This window comes from Danio rerio, chromosome 7 (assembly GCF_049306965.1).
Source record: "Danio rerio strain Tuebingen ecotype United States chromosome 7, GRCz12tu, whole genome shotgun sequence".
NCBI lineage: Eukaryota > Metazoa > Chordata > Actinopteri > Cypriniformes > Danionidae > Danio > Danio rerio.
In genome coordinates, this window is record NC_133182.1 from 30769306 (window position 1) to 30782786 (window position 13481).

Here is a 13481-nt window from a genome sequence, read left to right on the forward strand (position 1 = left end):
ATCTTATTGTTGTTCTATTCTACTTATAACAAATAATCAGGTCTTTACAGTCATCTAAAGTGTAATAATGCCCCATATCCCATATACTGAAAGAAGCATAACCTTTTAAATCCCCTTTAAATGAAATAAACATAAATTTGTAATTCAAATAATGTTTTGTTGGACTACTTTATGATTGTTTTCACTTTCTGAGGTTAGCCACGTTGTATAAAATTGCATTTAACCTTACTTGCAATGTACTGTAGTTGGCTAGGAGAAGTAGAAACGCATTCTGTGTATTTAGAAATCGTATATTTATTCTGTCCGTTTGATCTGCTATAAAATCATTTGAAGCAAAAAGATAAACTTGAGGAAATTAAAGGTAAGCCCAGAAACTTAAAATAACAACAGTCAAAAAAAGCTAATAAATTGTTTAATAAAGCATACGTGGGAGGAAAGGGGGATAAACTTATATTTCGTTGTTATCTCTCTGTTCTGGGCGAAAGGGGTGCTCTGTGGAGCGCTCTCTGTGTGGCTGCTGACATTACCGTAATGATAATAATACGCGCGCACCGAAATATAAAGCGCGGCTGGCTTGACTGTGTTTTTCCGAACCGCGGCTGGCTTGACCGCAGTCAAGTTGCCGTGGTGACAGGGTCATTTAAATGTAAACAATAATTGATATAATCAGCGTTAAGTCAAGTAGCGCAGCACGAGCTGTATGTACAGTGCAGTTCTTGTTAAATGGTAATAAACACTGAAAATATTTTAATTATTATTAGGTATAATAATAGAGGGCCCACATGATACCTAATTAAATATTTTCCCCGTCTTCCTTTATTATGATATTTTTACTTTTGAATTTGAAATTCGTCATTTTCCACGTCAGAAATTTGGTCATGTTAGCAGGGGTGATGTGACCCAAATGTGATGTTCATATAATTATTTACTTTTTAAGAGAATTAAATTAATGTTTAATTCCTTAAAATTATTGCAATTAGTTCCGAAACAATGTCTTAAAATAGTCAGTGCTTTTTTATACAAATCTCACGTACACTTTGTGGGTTGAGTTGATGTTAAACTGAGAATGTTAACAAATGTTCTAAGATTTCGGTCAGTTAAATAAGTTTAGAGGAGTGCTGGTGTGGGATCTTGTTAAATGTGTATTGTGTGTTCAGCTGGAACCAGAGGGATTGCTGTGCTGGGTTCTGTCAGGAGCGGTGAGTCTCTCTCTCTGATCTTCTTCATTCTGGTTCCTCTTCAGTGACATTATTTTTACCTGAGCCGAGCCTATATTGCATTTTTATTGTGTTTTTATGTTTTATTTCTCATCGTCACCCTTCTCAACGAAGCTCAGAATACAATTTTGACATCAGTCAGAAACAATAACTGGGCAAGTGCAAGGATATTTAGAATCTTCAAGAATTTCTACACTCTGAGAAAAAAAGGTACAATGAGGGTACAATTTTGTTCCTAGAGGGAACAAAATATAAAATTGTACCTTTAAAGGTCCCATATTGGTCCTTAGGGTACAATTTTGTACCCAAATGGGCTATAAAGGTACAAATGTCCAGATTTAGGTTTGAAAGGTACATTTTTGTACCTTTTATAGCACATTTGGATACAAAATTGTACCGTAAAGGACCAATTTGGCACCTTTAAAGGTACAATTATATATTTTGTTTCCCTATAGGAACAAAATTGTACCCTCAGCTCATGATAAGGTCAAGACACTATATAACACTAATTTAAATGTATTAATACTAAACATTAATACTAAAATACATAATTTAAAAATATAATAAATAAATAAATTGATTGAATTAAATATTTTAATAATTAAATTTTTTTTCATGTATTTAAATTTCTCAAAAATGTTAATAATTTAATTTATAATTGAATGTAATTTTAATCATTAAAAATGTAAATACTGGTCTTTGCTTACTGTTTAAGACCCTATAGTTTATGGGATGTAGAAAAAGAACCATGCAGAGTGACAGCATCATCATACAGGTGGTGATGTTGCTGTCTCTTTAAGAATTTGGCTTGTTGAGACGTTATAGTAGTGTTTGTTACTGAGGCGGTCGGTAGAGTATGCTGGCTGTTTACACAGAACTTCGCACGCTTTTCAAAGAAAAGTCTATTTTGGAGTCCACACTTTTCAGGTAAGAATGTATTAAAGATATTTTTAGTCTCATTTTAACATGTGAAGCCGTGTTCTGTTGATTTTGTCTGACTCTCGGGTCTCGGCTTTCCCCCGCTTTAAGTGCTCCGGGCTGGCCTGCAGGATGGAGTTTGCTAAGATGTCTGCAGCTTATTAAAGAAGTTAATACAATGTGATATCGAAGTCACCGAGGGACATAACGTTATAGACGGTGAGTACTATATGCTGTTAGTTTTCTCGGTGTAAAAGTTCCCTTTGTCGCCTACGTTACGTATTCGCGCCTTATATCTTACGTTACGTTAACGTTACTGCTTTATTAATAAGTGTTGCCACGGCGGAATATAATCGCAACCCAATTAGCAAAATACACTCGGGCCAGCTGCGGCGGCAGAAGCGAGCCGACGCTGCCGTATCCGTGCACCGGAATCGGGCCGTGACCCGACCGCAGTCAAGTGAGCCGCCATATGAGAACAACCGGTCAAGCTAGCCGCCTCCAGTATTTTAATGCACTTCTGTTTGAGGAATTACGGTACAGAAGCTAGGGCAGTCAAAAACCTCACAAAGACAAATATTTCAGCGGTTATTGGCCAAATGTGTCTAGTAAAAAGAAAATATGCATTAATTAAATCATAAATGTACCTTTTAAAATAAATATGAAAATATAGAACATTGAAATACATTTATTGTAGAGTTTTTTGGAGTTTTGCAAAAGTCTGCCAGAATAATTTAACACTGATTGAATTCATGCTTTTTTCACTGATATTAATAATTTTTTTAGACTTGACATGACATTTATGCCAATTTACAAGGCAAAAACAAAATGAAGTCTGCAAAAACATCTGTTTTTTTACTGCTGTTGCTGAGAATTCTGCCATAGTTGACATGAAATATTCAATTAATTCTATTTCAGGATGACCTTGAATCAATTTCCATGCCAAAGGTGATTGGCATTTACAGCTGAATATGGCGGAAAAATAAAGGCAAAGTCTGCAAGAATACATCACTGATCATTTTTCTGCTTTTTATACATGTACTAATAAAATTTCTTCACAGTTGACAAGACATTTCAATAAATTCTAATTCAGGATGACCTTGATTCTTTCCATGGGAAATTTTATTGGCATTTACAGCTGAATTTGGCAGAAAAATAAAGTGTGGAGAAGTACATTACATCACTGATCATTTCTTGCTTTTTCTACTGCTATAATAAAAAATTCTTCAAAGTTGACATGAAATAATCAATGAACTCTCATTAAGGAGGATACTGACCCTTTACATACCAACTTTCATATAGAATTACTGCTGAATTTGGCAGAAAAATAAGGACAAAGTCTGTAAAAATATTACATCATTGATCATTTCCTGCTTTTTCTACTGCTATAACTAAAATTCTTTCAGAGTTGACATGAAATAATCAATAAATTCTCATTTAGGAGGACACTGACTCTTTACACACCAACTTTCATATAGAATTACTGCTGAATTTGGCAGAAAAATAAGGACAAAGTCTGTAAAAATATTACATCATTGATCATTTCCTGCTTTTTCTACTGCTATAACTAAAATTCTTTCAGAGTTGACATGAAATAATCAATAAATTCTCATTTAGGAGGACACTGACTCTTTACATACCAACTTTCATATATAAATACTGCTGAATTTGGCAGAAAAATAAAGATAAAGTATGGAGAAGTATATTACATCACTGATCATTTCTTGCTTTTTTAAGTCATATAATTAATAATTCTTCAGAGTTGACATGAAATAATTAATAAATTCTCATGTAGGAGAACACTGACTCTTTACATACCAACTTTCACATAGAATTACTGCTGAATTTGGCAGAAAAATAAAGAAAAAACATGCAAAAGCACATTACATCACTGATCATTTCTTGCTTTTCTACTGGTATTATTAAAATTCCTTCAGAGTTGACAGAAAACAATAAATAAATTCTAATTTAGTATGACACTGACTCTTTACACACCAACTTTCATATAGAATTACTGCTGAATTTGGCAGAAAAATAAGGACAAAGTCTGTAGAAATATTACATCATTGATCATTTCCTGCTTTTTCTACTGCTATAATTAAAAATTCTTCAGAGTTGACATGAAATAATCAATAAATTCTCATTTAGGAGGACACTGACTCTTTACATACCAACTTTCATATATAAATACTGCTGAATTTGGCAGAAAAATAAAGATAAAGTATGGAGAAGTATATTACATCACTGATCATTTCTTGCTTTTTCAAGTCATATAATTAATAATTCTTCAGAGTTGACATGAAATAATTAATAAATTCTCATGTAGGAGGACACTGACTCTTTACATACCAACTTTCATATATAAATACTGCTGAATTTGGCAGAAAAATAAGGACAAAGTCTGTAAAAATATTACATCATTGATCATTTCCTGCTTTTTCTACTGCTATAATTAAAAATTCTTCAGAGTTGACATGAAATATTTAATAAATTCTCATTTAGGAGGACACTGACCTTTTACATTCCAACTTTCATATAGAATTACTGCTGAATTTGGCAGAAAAATAAAGATAACGTATGGAGAAGTACATTACATCACTGATCATTTCTTGCTTTTTCCACTGCTATAATTAAAATTCCTTCAGAGTTGACATGAAATAATCAATGAACTCTGAATCAGGATGGCCTTGACTCTTTACACACCAACTTTCATATAGAATTACTGCTGAATTTGGCAGGAAAATGAAGGCAAAGTCTGCAAAAAAAATTACATCACATCATCTTCTGCTGTATTTACCTGTACTATTAAAATTCTGTTAGAGTTGACAAAAAATGTCTAATTAATTCTAATTCAGTATGCCCCTGACTCTCCCCATGCCAACACTCTTTGTGATTTACAGCTGAATTTGGCAGAAAAATAAAGATAAAATATGGAGAAGTACATTACATCACTGATCATTTCTTGCATTTTCTACTGCTATAATTAAAAATTCTTCAGAGTTGACATGAAATAGTTCATAAATTCTCATTTAGGAGGACACTGACTCTTTACATACCAACTTTCACATAGAAATACTGCTGAATTTGGCAGAAAAATATAGAAAAAATATGCAAAAGTACATTACACCACTGATCATTTCTTGCTTTTCTACTGCTATAATTAAAATTCCTTCAGAGTTGACAGAAAATAATAAATAAATTCTAATTTAGTATGACACTGACTCTTTACATATTAACTCTAGGCTATTCAGCTGAATTTGGCAGAAAATTAAATATAAAAATCTCCAATAATGCATTACTGAACGTTTCCTGCTTTTCTACTGCTATTTATTGAAATTCTCTCATTTGACAAGAATTGTTCAACAATTTATTCTTCAAAATGACCTTGACTGCCAACATGCATCACTGATTATAACAGATTTTTTTCTTATGGCTTTTTATGCTTTGGTGTTCACATGATGTTTTTGATAAATCCTCTTAAAAATAAGATTCTGTCTATTTCAAGTTTCAGACGGTTTTATGGTAAACATTTTATATAAAGTATCTTAAAATACATTACAACACACCTAATTTCATATTCTTTATTCATTCATTTTCTTTTTGGCTTAGTCACTTTATTAATACGGGGTCGCCACAGTGGAATGAACCGCCAACTTATCCAGCACGTTTTACACAGCGGATGCCCTTCCAGCTGCAACCCATCACTGGGAAACACCCTTACACATCCAATCACACATACACTATGACCAATTTAGCTTACTCAATTCCCCTATAGCACATCTTTGGACTTGTGGGAGAAACTGGAGCATCCTGAGGAAACCCACAAGGACAAGGGGAAAACACGCAAACTCCACAGAGAAATCCCAATTGACCCAGCCGAGGTTTGAACCAGCGACCTTCTTGCTGTGAGGTAATCATGCTACCCACTGCACCACCTTACGCCCTAGTCTACAATTATTTTTTTAATTCAATTTAATTTTTTGCAAGATGACTTGCATGAGAACATTTGAGGACAAACTAATAGCTTATTTGCTTACATTGGTTCATCTTTTTCTTAGCCTACTTAATTTACATTGAAAGATACGTCCTTTCTGTGGCGACCCGATTAGTCAGGGACTACGTAAAATGAATGAATGAATGAATAATGTTTACTTTCTTTTTAGATTATTAAGAATCTTCCATATTTTTCTATATTGTTAACAAAATAAAAACCACTTACAATAACATTTACTTTTATATAGCCTAGATACAAATGATTTATTTATTGTCTAAAAAATTACTTTTGGTTTCAGAAATTAAATTGAACAAAAGTGATTACTTTTATTCTTAAAAAATTACTTTTAACATTATACTCAAAACACTTTGGAAATCCTGCATATAGGCCTAAAAAAGCAACGTTTAAATTAAAATTAAATTACTGTTTAAATAAAAAACATTCTGAAAACAAATTTCCACAAGCTTCAGAAAACTTTTTCAACTTGTAAATCTTAGTAAATGATTTTGGCCTAATGACTGAACCTGCGTTTTAAGTTGGTTAACATTGGTTTTGGATAAATCTTTTTTCCTTCTGCAAAATGTTCTCTTGCACACTTTATTTTTCTAAAACAATTCTGCTGTAAATTTAAATCTAAATAAAAAAATGCCATGGAAAGAGTCAATGTCATCCTCAATTAGAATTATTAAAAAAAAAAAATTTGCAGACTTTGTCTCAATTTTTCTGCCAAATTCAGCAGTATTTCTATGTGAAAGTTGGTATGTAAAGAGTCAGTGTCCTCCTACATGAGAATTTATTAATTATTTCATGTCAACTCTGAAGAATTATTAATTATATGACTTGAAAAAGCAAGAAATGATCAGTGATGTAATATACTTCTCCATACTTTATCTTTATTTTTCTGCCAAATTCAGCAGTATTTATATATGAAAGTTGGTATGTAAAGAGTCAGTGTCCTCCTAAATGAGAATTTATTGATTATTTCATGTCAACTCTGAAGAATTTTTAATTATAGCAGTAGAAAAAGCAGGAAATGATCAATGATGTAATATTTTTACAGACTTTGTCCTTATTTTTCTGCCAAATTCAGCAGTAATTCTATATGAAAGTTGGTGTGTAAAGAGTCAGTGTCCTCCTAAATGAGAATTTATTGATTATTTCATGTCAACTCTGAAGAATTTTTAATCATAGCAGTAGAAAAAGCAGGAAATGATCAATGATGTAATACTTTTACAGACTTTGTCCTTATTTTTCTGCCAAATTCAGCAGTAATTCTATATGAAAGTTGGTGTGTAAAGAGTCAGTGTCATACTAAATTAGAATTTATTTATTGTTTTCTGTCAACTCTGAAGGAATTTTAATAATACCAGTAGAAAAGCAAGAAATGATCAGTGATGTAATGTGCTTTTGCATGTTTTTTCTTTATTTTTCTGCCAAATTCAGCAGTATTTCTATGTGAAAGTTGGTATGTAAAGAGTCAGTGTTCTCCTACATGAGAATTTATTAATTATTTCATGTCAACTCTGAAGAATTATTAATTATATGACTTGAAAAAGCAAGAAATGATCAGTGATGTAATATACTTCTCCATACTTTATCTTTATTTTTCTGCCAAATTCAGCAGTATTTATATATGAAAGTTGGTATGTAAAGAGTCAGTGTCCTCCTAAATGAGAATTTATTGATTATTTCATGTCAACTCTGAAGAATTTTTAATTATAGCAGTAGAAAAAGCAGGAAATGATCAATGATGTAATACTTTTACAGACTTTGTCCTTATTTTTCTGCCAAATTCAGCAGTAATTCTATATGAAAGTTGGTGTGTAAAGAGTCAGTGTCATACTAAATTAGAATTTATTTATTGTTTTCTGTCAACTCTGAAGGAATTTTAATAATACCAGTAGAAAAGCAAGAAATGATCAGTGATGTAATGTGCTTTTGCATGTTTTTTCTTTATTTTTCTGCCAAATTCAGCAGTATTTCTATGTGAAAGTTGGTATGTAAAGAGTCAGTGTTCTCCTACATGAGAATTTATTAATTATTTCATGTCAACTCTGAAGAATTATTAATTATATGACTTGAAAAAGCAAGAAATGATCAGTGATGTAATATACTTCTCCATACTTTATCTTTATTTTTCTGCCAAATTCAGCAGTATTTATATATGAAAGTTGGTATGTAAAGAGTCAGTGTCCTCCTAAATGAGAATTTATTGATTATTTCATGTCAACTCTGAAGAATTTTTAATTATAGCAGTAGAAAAAGCAGGAAATGATCAATGATGTAATACTTTTACAGACTTTGTCCTTATTTTTCTGCCAAATTCAGCAGTAATTCTATATGAAAGTTGGTGTGTAAAGAGTCAGTGTCATACTAAATTAGAATTTATTTATTGTTTTCTGTCAACTCTGAAGGAATTTTAATAATACCAGTAGAAAAGCAAGAAATGATCAGTGATGTAATGTGCTTTTGCATGTTTTTTCTTTATTTTTCTGCCAAATTCAGCAGTATTTCTATGTGAAAGTTGGTATGTAAAGAGTCAGTGTCCTCCTACATGAGAATTTATTAATTATTTCATGTCAACTCTGAAGAATTATTAATTATATGACTTGAAAAAGCAAGAAATGATCAGTGATGTAATATACTTCTCCATACTTTATCTTTATTTTTCTGCCAAATTCAGCAGTATTTATATATGAAAGTTGGTATGTAAAGAGTCAGTGTCCTCCTAAATGAGAATTTATTGATTATTTCATGTCAACTCTGAAGAATTTTTAATTATAGCAGTAGAAAAAGCAGGAAATGATCAATGATGTAATATTTTTACAGACTTTGTCCTTATTTTTCTGCCAAATTCAGCAGTAATTCTATATGAAAGTTGGTGTGTAAAGAGTCAGTGTCCTCCTAAATGAGAATTTATTGATTATTTCATGTCAACTCTGAAAGAATTTTAGTTATAGCAGTAGAAAAAGCAGGAAATGATCAATGATGTAATATTTTTACAGACTTTGTCCTTATTTTTCTGCCAAATTCAGCAGTAATTCTATATGAAAGTTGGTATGTAAAGGGTCAGTATCCTCCTTAATGAGAGTTCATTGATTATTTCATGTCAACTTTGAAGAATTTTTTATTATAGCAGTAGAAAAAGCAAGAAATGATCAGTGATGTAATGTACTTCTCCACACTTTATTTTTCTGCCAAATTCAGCTGTAAATGCCAATAAAATTTCCCATGGAAAGAATCAAGGTCATCCTGAATTAGAATTTATTGAAATGTCTTGTCAACTGTGAAGAAATTTTATTAGTACATGTATAAAAAGCAGAAAAATGATCAGTGATGTATTCTTGCAGACTTTGCCTTTATTTTTCCGCCATATTCAGCTGTAAATGCCAATCACCTTTGGCATGGAAATTGATTCAAGGTCATCCTGAAATAGAATTAATTGAATATTTCATGTCAACTATGGCAGAATTCTCAGCAACAGCAGTAAAAAAACAGATGTTTTTGCAGACTTCATTTTGTTTTTGCCTTGTAAATTGGCATAAATGTCATGTCAAGTCTAAAAAAATTATTAATATCAGTGAAAAAAGCATGAATTCAATCAGTGTTAAATTATTCTGGCAGACTTTTGCAAAACTTTAAAAAACTCTACAATAAATGTATTTCAATGTTCTATATTTTCATATTTATTTTAAAAGGTACATTTATGATTTAATTAATGCATATTTTCTTTTTACTAGACACATTTGGCCAATAACCGCTGAAATATTTGTCTTTGTGAGGTTTTTGACTGCCCTAGCTTCTGTACCGTAATTCCTCAAACAGAAGTGCATTAAAATACTGGAGGCGGCTAGCTTGACCGGTTGTTCTCATATGGCGGCTCACTTGACTGCGGTGTGACACGTGAGTAATGTGCGGTGTGGCCCGGAGCTCGCGCGACTAACGTAAATTCTTCATATAAGTTACCTTGATATAAAACATTTTGTTATTAATACTGGAAATTTGTAATTATCGATAATGTTTTATATTTTGAGGCCGTTTTTCTAGCCACGGTTGACCGCTAAAATGTAATTTTAGACGGTTAACTTTATATAAGTTACACCGCCATTTTGTGAAGAAAAATCACAATTTTGTCACCGACAAAGCGACTGATTATTTAAACGTGGCTAGTTACAAACGTGGCGTGTGTATGCTTGTACATATCTTCGTTTCAGTGTCTAAGTTACATTAATGTTGAGGAGTGTCCACAAACTCTCATGTCCAGAATTGTTGGTGTTTTACTATCGTTTAATGTTATACTTATGTTAATGTAGAATTATTAACATACCATGTTGTATTAATCGACGTTTTAAGTTATACTTTGTTCTTTAATGTAATAATTTGTCTCATCTGTTCTGAAACTGGTACCTTGAGCTATTTTACCTTTTTTATTAATATCTCAAAATAAGTAAATAGTTATTGCTTTATCTTATTGCTTTCCAGAAGTTTTTGAAGTTTCCAATTGTCTTTCAGTACAAGATTGAACAACAGAATGCAGCCTAACAGCATCAGAGCAATGAAGGCATGTCATATGAAAGCATGGCTCAGTTATAAGATGTAAGTATGTCTCATTATCTATACCATGGTTTTAATGGCTTACATACTATTTTAAATTTTTAGGTTTTTACTTACAAACAACAATAAATGTACACCCACATGTTTAAAATTATTTTCTAGGTTTCCATCGAAAGATGAGAGATCAACTGAAGAATGCTATGGACCTGACTCTAAGGTACTCTTTCAAAACTTTCTCCACTTGATTAATATTATTAAATTCTAGCTTTGGATGGATTCCTTCATATTTGTTTGTATGCCACATCTTATGTTCCAGGAATTGATTTTACAGCAGCACTTCTCATGTTGCCAGCCTTGTTAAGCGAGACACTTCAACATTTCGTTGTGCTCAGGTGTGTATGCTGTTTTCTGTTTAGTATATGCTGTGATAAATGCATTTTATAATGCTTGATATTCTTTATATTAGGATGATGCAGTGGGTAGTGCTGTCACCTTACAGCAAGAAGGTTGCTGGTTCGAGCCTCGGCTGGGTCAGTTGGCATTTGTGTGAGGAGTTTGCATATTCTTCCAGTGTTCGTGAAGGTTTCCTCCAAGTGCTCCGGTTTCCCCACAAGTATAAAGACATGCGCTATAGCTGAATTTGGTAAGCTTATTTGTCTGTAGTGTATAAATGTGTGTGTGAATAAGTGTGTCTGGATGTTTCGTAATACTGGGTTGCAGCTAGAAGGGCATCTGCTGCATAAAACATATGCAGGATTAGTTTGTCGGTTCATTCCACTGTGGCAACCCCAGATTAATAAAGGGACTAAGCCGAAAAGAAATTGAATGAATGAATGAAATTTATATTAGTCTTTTAATCTGTGATACTTTTTTTTTTTTAATCAGTGAATATTAATTATTTTACTTTCTATGCATGTTGATTTTCTCTACAACAGTGATAGAGTGACTGATATTAATGTAATTATTGCTTTGTCATTTACAGTGAACCATCTTCACCACATCCAACAGTTCAAGTACAGGAGGAAGCCACCGACTGGACAACTGTGTTAACAAGACGAGTCACGGCAGTCTTCAGAGTTGATGGGATTGCGATTGGCCGGGCTAATGATGTGGACGAATATACATTTTTGACATATCCATCTTATTAGAAGAACACCCTGATGTTTCTGCAGTGGAATGTTTTGAATGAACGGTGGACGATGACAAGCCTCGATCTACTCCAGTTACCAGAGTGATCAACCTTGTTTTTTGTTTCTCTACATGCTCTTGGGATAATCACAATCATCAAGTTAATCCAGCACACTGCTATCATTCATGCATAAAGCAAATTTTTAAATAACTTGTGGTCCTAATGACTATCAAAGAACATTTTCCAGATATGAGTGCTTTACATGTCATGTTTATCAATAGCATAAACACATATTGTGTTACAACAAATTACAACTCCACTTGAGGATGATGAGGAGTACTCTACTGATGTTGAGGAAGAGGCTACTGATGTATTTGGTTTTCTGCACTGTTGAAGCAATTTATAGAAAAACATTGCCTTCATTCTGAAATTCAGAGAAAATGTTGATGACAAATTATTTATTATGACCGAGTATTCTGACTAAAGACAAATACTTTGGACTTTATAAAGTGCAGTACTTGTTGTAGCCTGTGTAATGTGTTTATAAATCTTAAACAGTATTATTGTGGTCTTTGTATTAAGTGTAGATTATTTAGTTTTTATTTGTTATCTAAATTGTTCTTTTTACTGTTTTACATGTCTGCTTTATACTTGCTGTGTAATTTTATTTCTTAACACATTCAGTTGTGAGTTGTAATGAAATATTTCTACATTAGTAAATAAAAATGGACATCTGTGAACCAAAATATTTTATTTATTTATTTGTGCATGCTGTCACCAAAGGATCAAAATGCCTGGGTCAGTACCCTGAAAATACTATATAATATAAAAAGGTACATTTTTGTACCTTCAGTGTCTAAGGTACAAAATTGTCCCTTAAAGGGTACAAATGTAGAAGGTACAATTTTGTACCTTTAAATAGAGGTACAAATTTGTACCCTTAAGGGTACCACCCCAGTGACGGGCCATTTGTACCCCAAAAGGTACAATTTTGTACCTTTTTTTCTGAGAGTGTATTGACCATTTTAAGAGATGCAGAAAAAAAAAACAATGGTCCTAACGTGGTTCCTGTTTTACATTTTTAATTTCTTTAGCTTCTGAGAATCCAAAAAGAGCCACACATTGATAAATAATGTTATGATAGCTGTTTTGATGTTAAGTTATGATTGAATTGTCTCGTTATGAAATAGTTTGATAAGAAGCAGGAAATGTTTATGAGTCAATGACATGACAACAATGAAATGGTAGGCTATGTATCTCACAATTTTTTTTGTTTTAACATGTGTTCTCAAGAGACAATATATTGACCTTTTCTGCAATGCAGAAGTGCACTCATTTTTCAATTGTTTTAGAACTTCAGATTCAGTTGCCTATGGGAGAAATGACTAGAAATAAAAACAGCAGAAAGGTTGACCTTTTATCCATAGGTTATCATTATAGGTTATCTTTATATTCATCAGAGTTGTGTCAGTATATTATTCAATCCAAGATGTGGGCCAAAAACTGTTTCTTTCAAGTAGTGCACCTTTAAGGGTTAATAGAAAGAAGACATTCCTCAAGTATAGGAGAAACTTGCTGATTCAGCATTATTCATTATTCTTATAGCCTCACTGACAAACAGTTTATTTTTATTCATTTTAACTGATATCTACATTTTATTCTTAGCTGT

The 13481-nt window shown here is 32.3% G+C and overlaps 1 long non-coding RNA gene across 1 annotated transcript; it reads left to right on the forward strand.

Annotated features, from left to right (window-relative positions):
* The first annotated feature begins 2038 nt into the window (after positions 1 to 2038).
* LOC141375381 (uncharacterized) lies at positions 2039 to 12558 on the forward strand. Its single transcript, XR_012383332.1, has 7 exons — positions 2039 to 2144; positions 2247 to 2354; positions 10642 to 10725; positions 10846 to 10900; positions 11000 to 11075; positions 11150 to 11326; positions 11666 to 12558. It is a non-coding gene; the product is annotated as an uncharacterized lncRNA (long non-coding RNA).
* Positions 12559 to 13481: the final 923 nt, after the last annotated feature.